The sequence below is a fragment of the Diabrotica undecimpunctata genome, chromosome 4 (genome assembly GCF_040954645.1).
Source record: "Diabrotica undecimpunctata isolate CICGRU chromosome 4, icDiaUnde3, whole genome shotgun sequence".
NCBI classification, from domain to species: domain Eukaryota; kingdom Metazoa; phylum Arthropoda; class Insecta; order Coleoptera; family Chrysomelidae; genus Diabrotica; species Diabrotica undecimpunctata.
The window spans coordinates 4,194,774-4,208,734 of NC_092806.1; the positions used below are offsets into that span (position 1 = coordinate 4,194,774).

Sequence of the window (13,961 nt, forward strand, 5' to 3'; positions counted from 1 at the left end):
AATTTTTTTAACTAGGTACACCTTTCAATTTGAATTAGGTTATATTTTGTAAATATTATAATAATAAACAACAACATAAAACAATAGGCTACTAACTGGTCGATTAAAACTGACATACTTGCATACAATAGAAAATACCCGCAAAAATGTACGTATATCACGCAGATTACACTTTCTGCAAGAAGTACAAAAACCTCGCCGAGAATTACTTCATAATGCCATTCACCAAACACTAACTATGGGCTAATCTGTGCTACGGGTGAACCACCGCCCGGCGTTCACAAAACACTCAGTTGACAGTTGTTGTTGGCGCGCTGAAGACCAACGGTTGTCGGCGTATAATCAATTTAAAATATAAACCAGAGCCAGTGCAAATCGAGCGCGTTCTTTAGATAGAATAATGTTCGAGATAAAGGGGTAAATAGTTTTTAATCAGTTATTAGTGAGACCGTAATGGACTAATTAAAAAAGATATTTACGCGTAAGTATTTTTTTCAAGTCATTTTTTTATTTTAATTAGCATAACAGCTAGCAAATATACTTCGTTTCATATTTACAACGGAATTTAGTACAAACAGAAGAAATTTATAAAATAGAAATAAAATTTAAATGAGAAAATAAAGACAAATATTCTACTGTTGATATAAAAGTGATGGTGTTTAGTACCATACCTAGACAATGTCTATCCATTTTTGCAATTCGCAGTTTTGTACTCCAATTTTGAACACCTTTCCTTTCAAGGGAGGCCTTAATATCCTTGGTGTATTCATGTATTTTTAAGTAATTCCTTTTTTTCCAAGATCCTTCTTCTCAGTTTTTTCACGCTATGCTCATTCACTAAGTACATGTTCATAGGCTTTCCTACATCTTCCTTTAAGTAGCTTCTTTGATCCAAAATTCCCATCATTCCCTTTGATCATCAAAGCTATGTGTATTTTTAAGAGTGCTGCTTTAAACAGATGGTTATTGGTGATGTTGAGCCATTGGCGTAAATTTTATCTTAGTAGTACTTATCTTTTGTAGCAATATAATTTAAAGCAATTAATATTTTTCTTTTCTCGTGATTTGTGATAGGCAAAGCAAGCAGTTCCTCCTTTCTAATAGTCATTCAAACTTTCTTCTCAGTTTTTGTTTGGCTCAACAACTCGGCGTTTGTGACTTCTCTGCGCCCATAAGCTTCGTAGTATTCTGCGATAGACTCATCACAAAAGTTCCTATTTTTTTCGCATTGTTCTTCTTTAATGTTCTTCTTTAAAACAGTGACAAAACGTAACATTTCATAACCCGTAACAAATACTTGTTTGATTTTCGTCTATGTGCTTCTCATTTTTTTTAATACAGTTGTTTATTTTACGAGAACTGTCAACTTTATCAGTATAAAAAATGCATAAATGGTTTTATTTTCTCACTCTTTCAATAGGCTATTTATGTACATGCATACAAAAGCAAACATTTGGATTTGTTTGTGTTTAGTGATAGTCTATCTCCCTCTTTCCAATAGCACTACAGCCCAAATCAAGCCTTGGTCTTCTCCAAAGTATGTCTTCAACTATGCCGGTTCCATGCTGATCTTCTTCAAGTTCTCGCTGCCACATTATTCGTACACCTTTTTCGTGGCCTTCCTTTTGGTTTTGCGCCCTGAATTTTGCAATAGTTCAGCCTACATTCTCACTACATCACCTAAGTAGTCATAAACACTCCATCAAAGTCTCTGAAGTTCAACCAATTTTGAGAACGGTGCTTCTTTCAACAGTTGGTAGAGCTCATGGTTTACTCCGTTTTCGTTAATAGGTCTCATGTTTCGCACCCATAACATAGTATTGATCTGATAATAATGTTGTAGACTCTGATTTTTCCACATATGGGAGAGTGGAACTGTCTGAACCTTTTAAAACAAATAACGGGCTGCGCCAGAGCTCACTTCTGTAAACTGTTTAATCTGGCCCTGACGTAATACGTATGTCACAAATCGCAACCATTGGTTAAATATATAATAAATTAGTGCCAACCCTTGCCTATGCTGATGATATCAATATTGTTGGGAGAACCGAAAACGCTGCACGAGAGACGTATGTAGCATTAAAAGAATCAGCTACAAAAATGGGTTTATATACTTGTTATAGAAAACGACATCATCGAAGCAGTTAATGAAAATGAATACCTGGGAGTGCTCCTTAACACTGAAAGCAATACTACCGCAGAGATAAACCGCAGAATTTGCACCGTCAACAGATGCTATTTTAAGGAGGCTCAATATCCTCCTTAAATCCACAATTATATCTAGAAATACAAAAATAAAACTCTACAAAACAATAATACGCTCAGTCCTAACATATGATTCAGAGACCTGGACTCTAACAAAAAGTAATGAAAACATGTTAAGATGTTTCGAAAGAAAAGTAATGATGAGAATTTATGGAGCAGTGAATGACAATGGAGTGTGGAGAAGACGATACAACTTTGAACTTTATAGAATATACCAGGAACCAGATATCGTAAAACATATTAAGATAGGACGTCTGAGGTGGATAGGGCATGTAATGCGGATGGAACAAAATGACCCAGCTAGAAATACGCTCATTGATAGACCCATTAGTCAGAGAAGAAGAGGAAGACCCAGAACAAGGTTTCTTAAAATCACCGATGAAGACATGAGAAATATGGGAATACGTGCGTGGATGAGAAAGGCGATGGATTCCTCTCTTCTTGTATTTTGAATATTTATTACCAGTCCGGTCTCTTTTACCCCAGGTTTTAATTTTGAATATATTTCTGCCGCCTCTTCCTGTCTGCGAGACATACTTCCGATGTCATCGGCATAGGCGGTAATCTGTATTGATTTATTTGTTATTATATTAGCTCTTCCTACATTTAACTGATTTATCACATATTCGAGAGACAGCTGAAATAGTCTCAGTGCCAGTCCTGACAGTTACTGTTGAAGAGTCCATTGTTACTTTTACTAGTCGAATATATTGTCGAGGAATGTTAAAGCAATTGATAGTCTATACTTTCCACTAATTTTCACGACTGCTTTAATGAGCGTCTGTATGTCTTAAAGAGTTCCAGCTATCTATGAGTAGGTATCATCTGCTTGTTACTTCCATGACTTTTATTGCCATATTCCCAATCATCCAAAGCCTTATTTATAATATCTTTCGAATACATATTTAAAAGCATCAACGAAAGCACACAAACCTGACGAACTTTTTCTATATATTTAGTTGTCTTTTTTTTCTATATGTAATATTGTTCTTTGACCATAGTAGATGTGAATTAATGTTACTATCTTTTGAATCGAGGGTTTTTTCCTGTAAGAGTTTATAGAAGGCTTTACTTTAGTCAATAACACATAAATCCATATCTTGATATAGATCTTGGCATCTCTGGTACATCAGTTAAGTGCTTCATGGGTGCCTAAACCATATTTGATTCAATTTTGAGTTCCTGTTATATCCTGTTCTAACTTTCTATATGCTCAAGCATGTTTTACGTTTAACAATGCTTTCAGAGTAGGTCTCATTAGACTTATAGTGCGGTAAGTTGAATAGCGTTTAGAATTTGCTCCTCTTCCTTAAGTTTAAAAAGATTCATATCAGTTCTTCTTGTATAACTACTGTTATATCTGTCGAACAATATATTGGGTCATATTGTAACTCTTTTATTTTTTCACTTTGTTTTCATAAAAATCTTCTATAACTTGTCTCATGATGAACATATTGTCTAGATATGGTCTGGTTTTTCGGAATCCGGCTGGATTTTTGCTATAATGGTCCATGTATTGTTTTATTTTTTCTTTTATAACTGTGGATAGGATTCTTGCTATTGAAGGCATTACACTGATTCCTCTATAGTTATCTGCTGATCTTTTGTCACCTTTTTTGAAAATGGAGCATATGTATAATCGATTCCACGATCTGTAACACCATTCGTATAAAGGATATGATCCTTGCGACTCCATGTTTCAGCAGCTCCATTTTTATGTTCTCTAATCCTGGTGCTTCGTTTGCCACTTTGTTTGTTTTTTCCTTTATGTGTTGATCCATTTCTGTTGGGGTCCATTCTTCGTTCATCTGTAGCATATTCTAATATGGTGTTCGAATACTAAATTGTAATAGAAGTTCTTCTTTATGCTTCGTATTTGCGATAATTTGTTGAACTATATATTTAGTTAATATTTGATCTCTGTGAGAATTTTACCATTCGAGTTGGTAAACATTATATTAACACCATTAGTAGTTTCTTTACTTTTCGATGGACATTAAGTATTTCTTTTCGTATTCCTCAATTTCCCGACACTGCTCATTTAGCCTACAACTCCATTATATATTTATATTTAATTATTTCACTCTTTCACAATGAGTTGGTATTTACATTTAAAGATCAGCGTTTTGTAAAAAAAGAAGTGTTTATTTTCAAATAACTACATTAATAGATGCCTCTCTTACGGGGCTTGTTCGTCAAACATCTTCTTTGTAGCACCTGTTGATGCTGGCCTTGAAGCAGCAATATCGTGGTATATCTGGCCTAATTTGAATATACCAAAGAAAATATTCAATTCAAGGTTGATTTGGTACAAGAAATATAATAACTGTAGACGAGTGAAAGTGCTTATCGCCAGTTACAAATAAACAAATTTATGAGAGGTCTGATTGAAAATACTGTTAAAATAAAATGGAATGATATTTCAGAAGTTGTAAAATTATTATATTAAAAATGTCGTTAATCTTAATAGCATCAACATCGTTCTAAAATTAATGAGTTCGTTGGTCTCAATACAGGTAGCTACATTTTTTAAATATTGGAGCACTATAACTGTTGTTTTGTTATCAATCAAACTAAGCTAAGGATTACAGTACAGAAGTAAATTAGTTCAATGTGCTGTTAATAAATTGTTTAACTTGATCACACTTGTTTTAGTTTTTTATTGGTGTTAATTCAGGTTTCTCCTTTTTCTATCTTGTTTAATATAGTCTGAAAATTAGGTCAATATCTGACGTTCATATTTTTTAATTTTGTGTTATTTTGTTTCTTCTTTTTAGATTTATTCTCTGTGGTTAAATTATGATTTAAATAATATAGCACTGACTCTAGGTTTACTATTTTGCATATATTTTGCTCTGAATTTTTCCCCACTTTTTTTTCTTCTTAGGGTGCCTCTCCATTCCGAACGTTGGTCATCATTCTGGTTATGATTGGGTGCTATAAGGAATGGCTGTATTGAGGTACTGTGACCATGCTTTCAGGTTAGCAAGCCAGGATATTCTTCTTCATCCTGGGCCCTTTTTCCTTTAATTTTACCTTGCAAAATGCATTGGAGTAGCTTATATCTTCCTTGATTTCTCATTATATGTCAAAAGTACTGCAGCTTACGGCCCTTTACGATGTTGACCAAATCCGTGGTTGTGTTTATCCTGCGTAGTACTTCTTCAATGGTAACTTTATCGGTCCATTGTATCTTTAGGATCCTTCTGTATGATCCTAGCTCAAAAGCCTGAAGTTTTGATAGAGTTTTCGCCTTCAATATTTACGTTTCTACTTCGTAAAGAAGCACTACACGTAACATTTAAGGAGTCTTATTTTTGTTTCTCGGGTGAGATCATGGCTCTTGAACACACAGCTCATAGTCAAGAATGCACTTTTTACCTTTCCGATGCGACATTTAATCTCTTGGGTATTGTCCCACGACTCGTTGATTATAGCTCCCAAGAAGTTGTGCTGTGAGCCACGTTCAATATTCATTTGGTTCATATACAGATTTGCTCCAGTTATGGTTTCCTTGCTGATGATCATTAGCTTGGTCTTGCTGTTGTTTATATCCAGTCCATATATTCTATTTGTTTCCGTTATTTTGTTCATTAAGCTTTGCAGCTCTTCGATTTTATTGGCAAACACTATTGTATCATCTGCATACCGCAGGTTATTGAACTTGACTCCATTTATTGAGATTCCTTCATCAATATCTTTTGGAGCCTCTTCAAAAATGTGCTCCGAATACAGATTGAATGTCAGTGGTGAAATTATGCACCCCTTTCTCACTCCCCTTAAGATTTTGACCTAATCTGTATATTCTTTATCTATTTGGAGCACCGCTGATTGATTTCAATACAGGTTAGCTATTATTTTTAGGTCTCTTCCGTCAATTCCTATTCTCTTCAGCACTTCCATCATTTGTTCATGCCTAACTCTATCCATACCTGACTTTACCCACTTTTTCACTTCATTTTCTCTTCTTAACGTTATTTTACTCCTCTTTTTATGTAGGTTTAACTGTCCCCGCCAGTTACTTATACCCCAATAGTCGTATACATCAAAATGAACATTTCAAATACTCTGTTTTCGTCCTACTAAGTTTTAAATCTTTATCCTCAAGAGCTTGTCTCTACCATTCCAGCTTTTGTTCTAAGTCACTTTCACTATTTCCTACTAACACTACAGCATCGGCATACATTACCCACCACGGAATGTTACCTTGTGGTTTCACTTTTGCAATCCGAGCCTTGGTGCAATCCTACTTCTACAACAGGTACGATGGAAAAACTGATAATCGAGTGCAGAGCTGAAAGAAAAATATCTCCAAGCCAATTGGGTAGATCAAACAAAATGCTAATTAAATGAGGATTACACGAAGCCGAAAAACTAGGAGAGAGAAGGCTAGAAGAGAATTGTAATAAAATTATAAAAATTTGATGGTGTCATTACGTCTTTATAAAGGATTAGGGCTGAGGAGGAAGATTGCTTGCTACAGTTATGTTTTCTGTGCTTCGTCCGTTGTAGATTGTACTTCTGTTGTATAACCCTTTATTGTCCACTACACATTTTCATCCATTATTGTCTGTACTTCCTCTGTTAGGGAGTTAATTTTTAAAGGTGTCTTAAAGCTTGTTCAGCCGATATATATAAACCATCATAGATGTTTCTGTCTTGAAATACTGATTACACTGTATAAATATTTATTATTAATTATGAATCCTAACACTGATTAAAAAATAAGTACAAAATATTTAGTACGTTCTAAATTCACGTGGTCGAGAAAACATATATTTCGATTACAAAATCTATATCTTAATTGATGTAAGGTCAACCGTTATTCAAAACCATTTTATCAATTAGTTTAGGAGCAGGAAATAACTAAATTGATAAACTCAAAATCTTGGTACGGGTACCTGCGAAATTTCTGAGAAATTATAACTATTTGGAAAATATATACGCAAATAAATTTCTTTGATTAACTTTTCTCGATATTCAGAAATGTAGAATTATTTTGAACAATAAAGAAATAATGTGTAAGCCTAATTTTGCAATTGTTTGCATTTTTATGCAAAAATTCGAGAAATCAAAGAAATTATTTTCCAGTCAATGCAGAGAAATAGACCAATATTATCTTGGAGTCATTAATTATCTTAGAAACATGGAAATCCTACATAGCCAAAATTTTTGCATCGGACAGAACTGATGATCAGATATGTGAAGAAGGAGAAACAGGATCCTTTATCCTTAAGGCCAGCTGCTAAGTGTCACTTATAATATAATATTTCGAAATCAAACTTTTTACTTTACTTTTAGGTGAAAGTACATACATTAAAATACTTTTTTCAAAATGGCGGTTCTAAAATTGGGTGCCCAAAGTTGTCAAATTTGTTGGTGTCATCATTTATGGAAAGGAATCAGCCGAAAGCAAAAAACAAAATGGTTTTATATTCTGCATCGAATCGGCTGTGGTTGGTACTACAATGAAACATCGATCTACAACAACACTAAAGATAAAGATTTAGAAACTGAAAAGCTAAGCACCCTAATAGGGAATATCCAGAAATACGATATAAAGATAATCTGTGGTGACATGGATGCTGTTACGTCCCTCCACACATATTCTTAGTTTTTATTAATAATTTTTATTATTTTATCTTTATATTTAATTCTTTAATTAACGTGTGTGTCTGTCTTATAATCATGAATTAATACGGACCTGTACAGTCCGCCCCCTAACAGTCTGAAGGGAGCAAAACTACAACGCTACGCACTTCAATCTTAGTTTAAAACCAGTCTTGTATAAATCAGCGCGATAAACACTTCAGTATTTTTGTGTAACCTGACCACGCGACCCTTTTGAGAAGATTCTGTTCCCGAGTCAACCCAGTGCACTGTGGAAGAAGTAGAAGTGTTACATCAACATCACAGGTACCGTAATTTGATTGCATACACACACCATATTTATATTAATTGATAAATTTACATATAACTTATTTTCATATTAAAATTATACCAGCACCTAAATAAACAATTATGAGTGAGTGTTTCTCTTATAGAATTTAAAGCAACATTTAGATGCAAAAGTCGGAAAATAGGAAATATGTAGAAGAATAACAGGGGGACGAATTTTACGTAAGGAATCAAATGAAAACGGGAAAAAGTTAATAGATCGTCCAAAGTTTTCTACTAAGTCGATTATTTGGAATTATATATTAAAATAATATTGATATTATGAATTACGTTACTCCTGCTCGAGATAAGATTAATTCACTTCTTTTCTGATAACCCTTTGGACCTGATATTTTTAAAACAATAAATTTATTTCTTTTATTTAATGTGACACAACTCCAAAATTCTTACTAATACAGTTTGAAAATATCTAAAATTGTCTGCTATAGTGGCACAACTCAAAAGTGCCGGAATTTCATAGAAACTTGATATCGACACGGTTCAACTTTCACTGCACAACTAAAAAGGGCCAGTACTGCAAGAAAAAATTTATCTCAACCGACAATATATCATAGCGACAATAGTGACGTCTAGCGGACATTTTTGCTATTATTATTGTGCCAGTTTTGTAGGTCATAAATAAGGCTTTTTCAAGTCGTCTGGTGATGTTAACTCAATTTTCTCAATTTTGAGTTAGGTCACTATTGAGGAAAGCTGAGCAACTCTTTAGAATAGCTCAAGACAGAGACAGTATCGCCATGTTAATCGCCAACGTCAAGGGGACTTGATAGGGCAGGTTAAGAAGAAGAAGAAGTCACTATTGCATACAGATACACGGTCATTTTACCATGGTCACCATACAGACATATGGTCTTTAAACACAGTCTTAAGAAATGACTTATAAAGATCTAAGAAGATTTGCTGTAAGACCTTTATGAATATCGTATTAATTTCGTAATCCAAAATTTTGACGATCTTTAACTTAACAGCGTTGGCTCCAATGCCCATTAAATTAAATATCATTTATTAAAAGTTATTTTTTAAGTATTAGATATGAAAAACCATGCCTTTGCGATTATCTAGTATGAGAAATAAATTATATTCATAGTTGAATGGGATTAAGATAACATTATATTTGACTAATTCGACCGATAGATTTTAGCACAATATAAACTTAATTTTAACAAAAAACCTGTTGATAACTAATTATATTAAAACAAATAAAGTCATTTTTAAGTCCGTCCTTGACCTAAAGATTTTTAAATTCTTCGTTATTGACAATCAGACAATTTAAGTGCAGAAGGGAAATAACTGGCATTACCGTCCCACTCATTTGTTTTGCCATAAAGATTATTAAATAAATTACTAAATTACCTACTAAATAACCAAATTAGATGCTAATGTGTGAGACAGACGAGCCAGAACAAAGTCAGTGGGCATATAACCGTACTAACACCATGATGAGTGGAATCAAAACATATTATATATATATATATATATATATATATATATATATATATATATATATATATATATATATATATATATATATATATCGAGAAAAGGAGTACGACCGTCAATCCAAAATAAACTAAGGTACACTAGAAGAATGGTGGGTTTTTCGGTCAAAGTGGAGAAATAAAAGACAAAGAAGGTGGCTACTTCATCTAATAGATGAAGTAGCCACCTTCTTTGTCTTTTTTATTTCTCCACTTTGACCGAAAAACCCACCACTCTTCGAGTGTACCTTAGTTTATATATATATATATATATATATATATATATATATATATATATATATATTATATATATATATATATATATATATATATATATATATATATATATATATATATATATATAGACAGTAACGGGTTACTAGTAAACAACAGACAGTTGAAGGTAACCGGGAACGACCCAATAATAAGGAAGCAATAAAAAACGGGTGCTTCTGAGTGTCTTTTATTAAAAGTCAAGCTTTCGCCACATAATTTTGGGCTTCATCATAAGTTGCTGTAATGGAAAAACATTCTTTACAATCATCATAATTGAAGATGTTATTTTTAATCTTACCTTAATGTCTTACTTAATCTTACCTTAAGAGATATCGACATTTAGGTAAGATTAAAAATAACATCTTTAATTATGATGATTGTAAAGAATGTTTTTCCATTACAGCAAGTTCTGATGAAGCCCTAAATTATGTGGCAAAAGCTTGACTTTTAATAAAAGACACTCACTTAGAAGCACCCGTTTTTTATTGCTTCCTTAGTATTGGGTCGTTCCCGGTTACCTTCAATGTATATATTATTACGATAACTTATTTTTGAAATTCCATACGCAAAATGAAGTTAATTATGGCCTGCTCTTGTTTTTGCATAAATTTTCTATTTTCCTCTTGGAAAATATCTTTCTAGGCTTATCATCAACTTTTTATTTTCCTCTCTATTTTCATCTTGTTGTAATTTCATCATTAATTGCTGTATGGTCATCATTGTTTCCTGCTGTGCTTTTATCATTGTTTTTGTTTCGTCCTGTTGTATCTTCATTATCATCATTAATTTTTCTAACATTCCTGTTTCTTTTTTGTCCTCAACTACAGTATCGTTTTGTTCACTATCTGATCCTTCTTCCAAATTTGCTTCTTACTCTTTGTTATCTTCCTACCTTTCCTGCATTTTACTTTGTTTTCTTGTTAACGACATTTTTCTTTGGCAAAATTTATTCAGTATCCACAAAAATCTCTTTTATAAAGAAACCAAAGCAGACCTTTCACTTCGATTCAAGTTTTCCCAAATCTTATCAAATATTTGTAAATATACTAAATCCTTTTAAATAAATCTGTAGAATTTTTGTAAATTCACATGCATTACTTGTTTTAAAATATAAAGAAAAATAAGAAGAAAAAGAAAAACAAGGTTTTACTTTTGTATCAAATCAAGAATTTTCTTTTTCGAAAAATACATTTTATAAAAAGTTTTCAAAACGTGATGTACTTAGGTACTATCCGAAAGAATAAATATATTTACTGTATTAAAAAACATGTGAAATATTCAATTAAACAGAAAAGATAATATTAACTTAAGTAACAAATTTAAAACAACAAACTAATTGTAAGAGTACACGGTCAAACGCCGTCTGAGAATTCGACAGTTTTTATTCCTTCGACTGTGGTTTTTGTTGCCCAGTGAGGCTCTGCAACTTGGCCAATATGAATCACGCGATCGAGTTAATATTGTCCAATGAAACTGGATGGCCAGTCACGTATTCGCCTTCAGGCGTAGTAAATTCTGCCAACCGTTTCAACAAATTCACATATTGGTTTAGTTTTTAGAAGACGAAACCTGAAACAAATAATTGCCAAAAGCTCTTTAAAATGCAAAGATTTTATTGGTAGTAAGTATATATATATATATATATATATATATATATATATATATATATATATATATATATATATATATATATATATATAAGCGGGGATCCTACAGCTTCTGCCGCTTCCCGCATTTCGATCGCCATCTTTTTCTATCTCTCCAGGTGTCTTCATCAATGGCTCTATCTTTCATGGTTTCCATAACACCTTGTATCCAAGACTTGGCTGGTCTTCCTCGTTTCCTTCTATTACTTGGATTGTATTCCATAGCTCTTTTTGGCCATCTGTTGTCGTCCATCCTCTGTACGTGTCCATACCATATTAACTGTCTAGTTTCTATTCTTTCAGAAGTTGTATGTACTCTATCTGTTTTTCTTCTAATTTCAGAATTAGGTATACGTTCTACTCTTGATATACGGCAAGCTCTTCTTAGGTAGTCCATTTCAACCGTGTCAACTTTTTTCTTTCCTTTTACTGTCATTATATATATATATATATATATATATATATATATATATATATATATATATATATATATATATATATATATATAGTAAACTAACTTAATTCTTTAGATTTCTCAATTCCACAGAATACAAACGCGTCCCAAACGATCCCACTCTACCTTCAGACATCAAAAATCAGACATCTCTGATACTCTGAAAAAAAATCATCCAGAATTCCCAGGATATATGGCCTTCCAAAAGTCCAATGTACCCCTAAGACGCATCGTCAGTGAATACTCCCCCACACAACCATTAGCCGAAAACACCTCGTCCTTTGTCAAAAACTCTTTTCATTTCATTGATCTTTTGAAAAACATTTCCATTTCTCCCTTAGATATACTAGTTAGTTTTGACATTGTTTCTCTATTTACCAACATTTCTATTGATGAAACCATTTCCATTTTGACTCTAAACATTAAATCCCTTAAGACACATTCTTCTTCTTCTTCAAGTGCCCTGTCCGTTGCGAACGTTGGCTATTAACATGGCAATTCTGATCTTGTTTGCGGCGCTTCTGAATAGTTCGACCGATGTGAGCCCGAACCACTTCCTCAGATTTTGGAGCCACGAGTGTCGTCTTCTGCCTGACTCTCGCTTACTGTCTATTTTTCCCTGGACAATCAATTGCAGTAGACGGTACTTATCGTTTCTCAATATGTGGCCTAGATATTCAAGCTTTCTTTGTTTAATTGTATTCACGATTTCTTTCTCCTTTCCGATTCTTTGGATTAACTCTATGTTGATAATCCAAAGAATCATATAAGACACATTATCTTTTATAAAACACTGCATGTCTAATACATACTTTTCATTCCAAAATCATATCTGTCGTCAAATCAAAGATGCCCCAATAGGATCCCCTCTCTCCTGTCCTCATCAAATCTTAAGCCCACCTGCTGGTTAAGGTACGTTGATGATATCTTTGTGATTTGGCCATGGTAAAGACACATTAGATCTCTTCCTGTTCCACCTGAATGGAATCAATTCATGATGGAAGTTGAGACTAAAACGTCTTTGCCATTTCTTGATGTTCTTATTCAGAAACACCCAGCTCACAGTTTTCCTATTCCGTGCACCGGAAACCCACCCATACAAACCATTATCTTAATGCCCAGTGACATCATCACCCCCCCCCCCTAACTTAATTCAGTTATCATCACTCTTGTTTCCCTTTCCATAAGACTTAGCGACAACAATCACAGATGATCAGAAATGAATTCAATCACGTAAACACTCTTACAAAATGACTACCACAAAACCCAAATCAATAGGAGCATTCAAAAACATCTAAACTCTGTTCCGTCCAAAAAAGAAACCTTGCCGACTTATCAACCCAAAATCTTTCTACCCTTTATCAAAGGTGTCACTGATAAGATTAGTAGAACTCTTCCTCTAAACATATAAACCATCTTCACTACTCACTCCAAGCTGTCCAATCTCGTCACATCCGTAAAAGACCAAATCGTCAATGAAGACCATGGTGTCTACAAGATACTTTGTTCCAGTTGCCCATGAACATACATAGGACAGACAAACCGATGAATCCACAACCGTATTTACAAATATTCTATATATTTAAAATATTCCGATACTACTTCAGCACTAGCTTAACATCATATTCAGACAGACCACAAAGTAGATTTCGAAAAAGCAAAAACCATCTGAGTTCTAGACTACTTGCTTGCAAAACCCCCCTTTGCAAAAACCGGCTATGTGCAGTCCTTATAGTTTTGAGAAAAATGAAAAAAACGTTTAAGGCACGTAGTTTTATAAAATTCAATAATTTTATATTTTTTGTGGAAAACAGAAATCAAAGGCTTTTATATGTAGTACTTTTAAAATTTGACTTTTTGAAAATAAAGTTAAAATTTTTTTTG

At 33.3% G+C, this 13,961-nt stretch overlaps 1 protein-coding gene across 1 annotated transcript in view; it reads left to right on the forward strand.

Moving 5' to 3' along the window:
• Nucleotides 1–220: 220 nt before the first annotated feature.
• The window catches only part of LOC140439061 (zinc transporter ZIP1-like), a 78,468-nt gene continuing 64,727 nt past the window's right edge, over nucleotides 221–13,961 (forward strand). The window contains exon 1 of the mRNA XM_072528707.1: nucleotides 221–481. The gene's annotated coding sequence lies outside the window, so the exon portion shown is untranslated. The remainder of the gene's footprint in view (nucleotides 482–13,961) is intronic.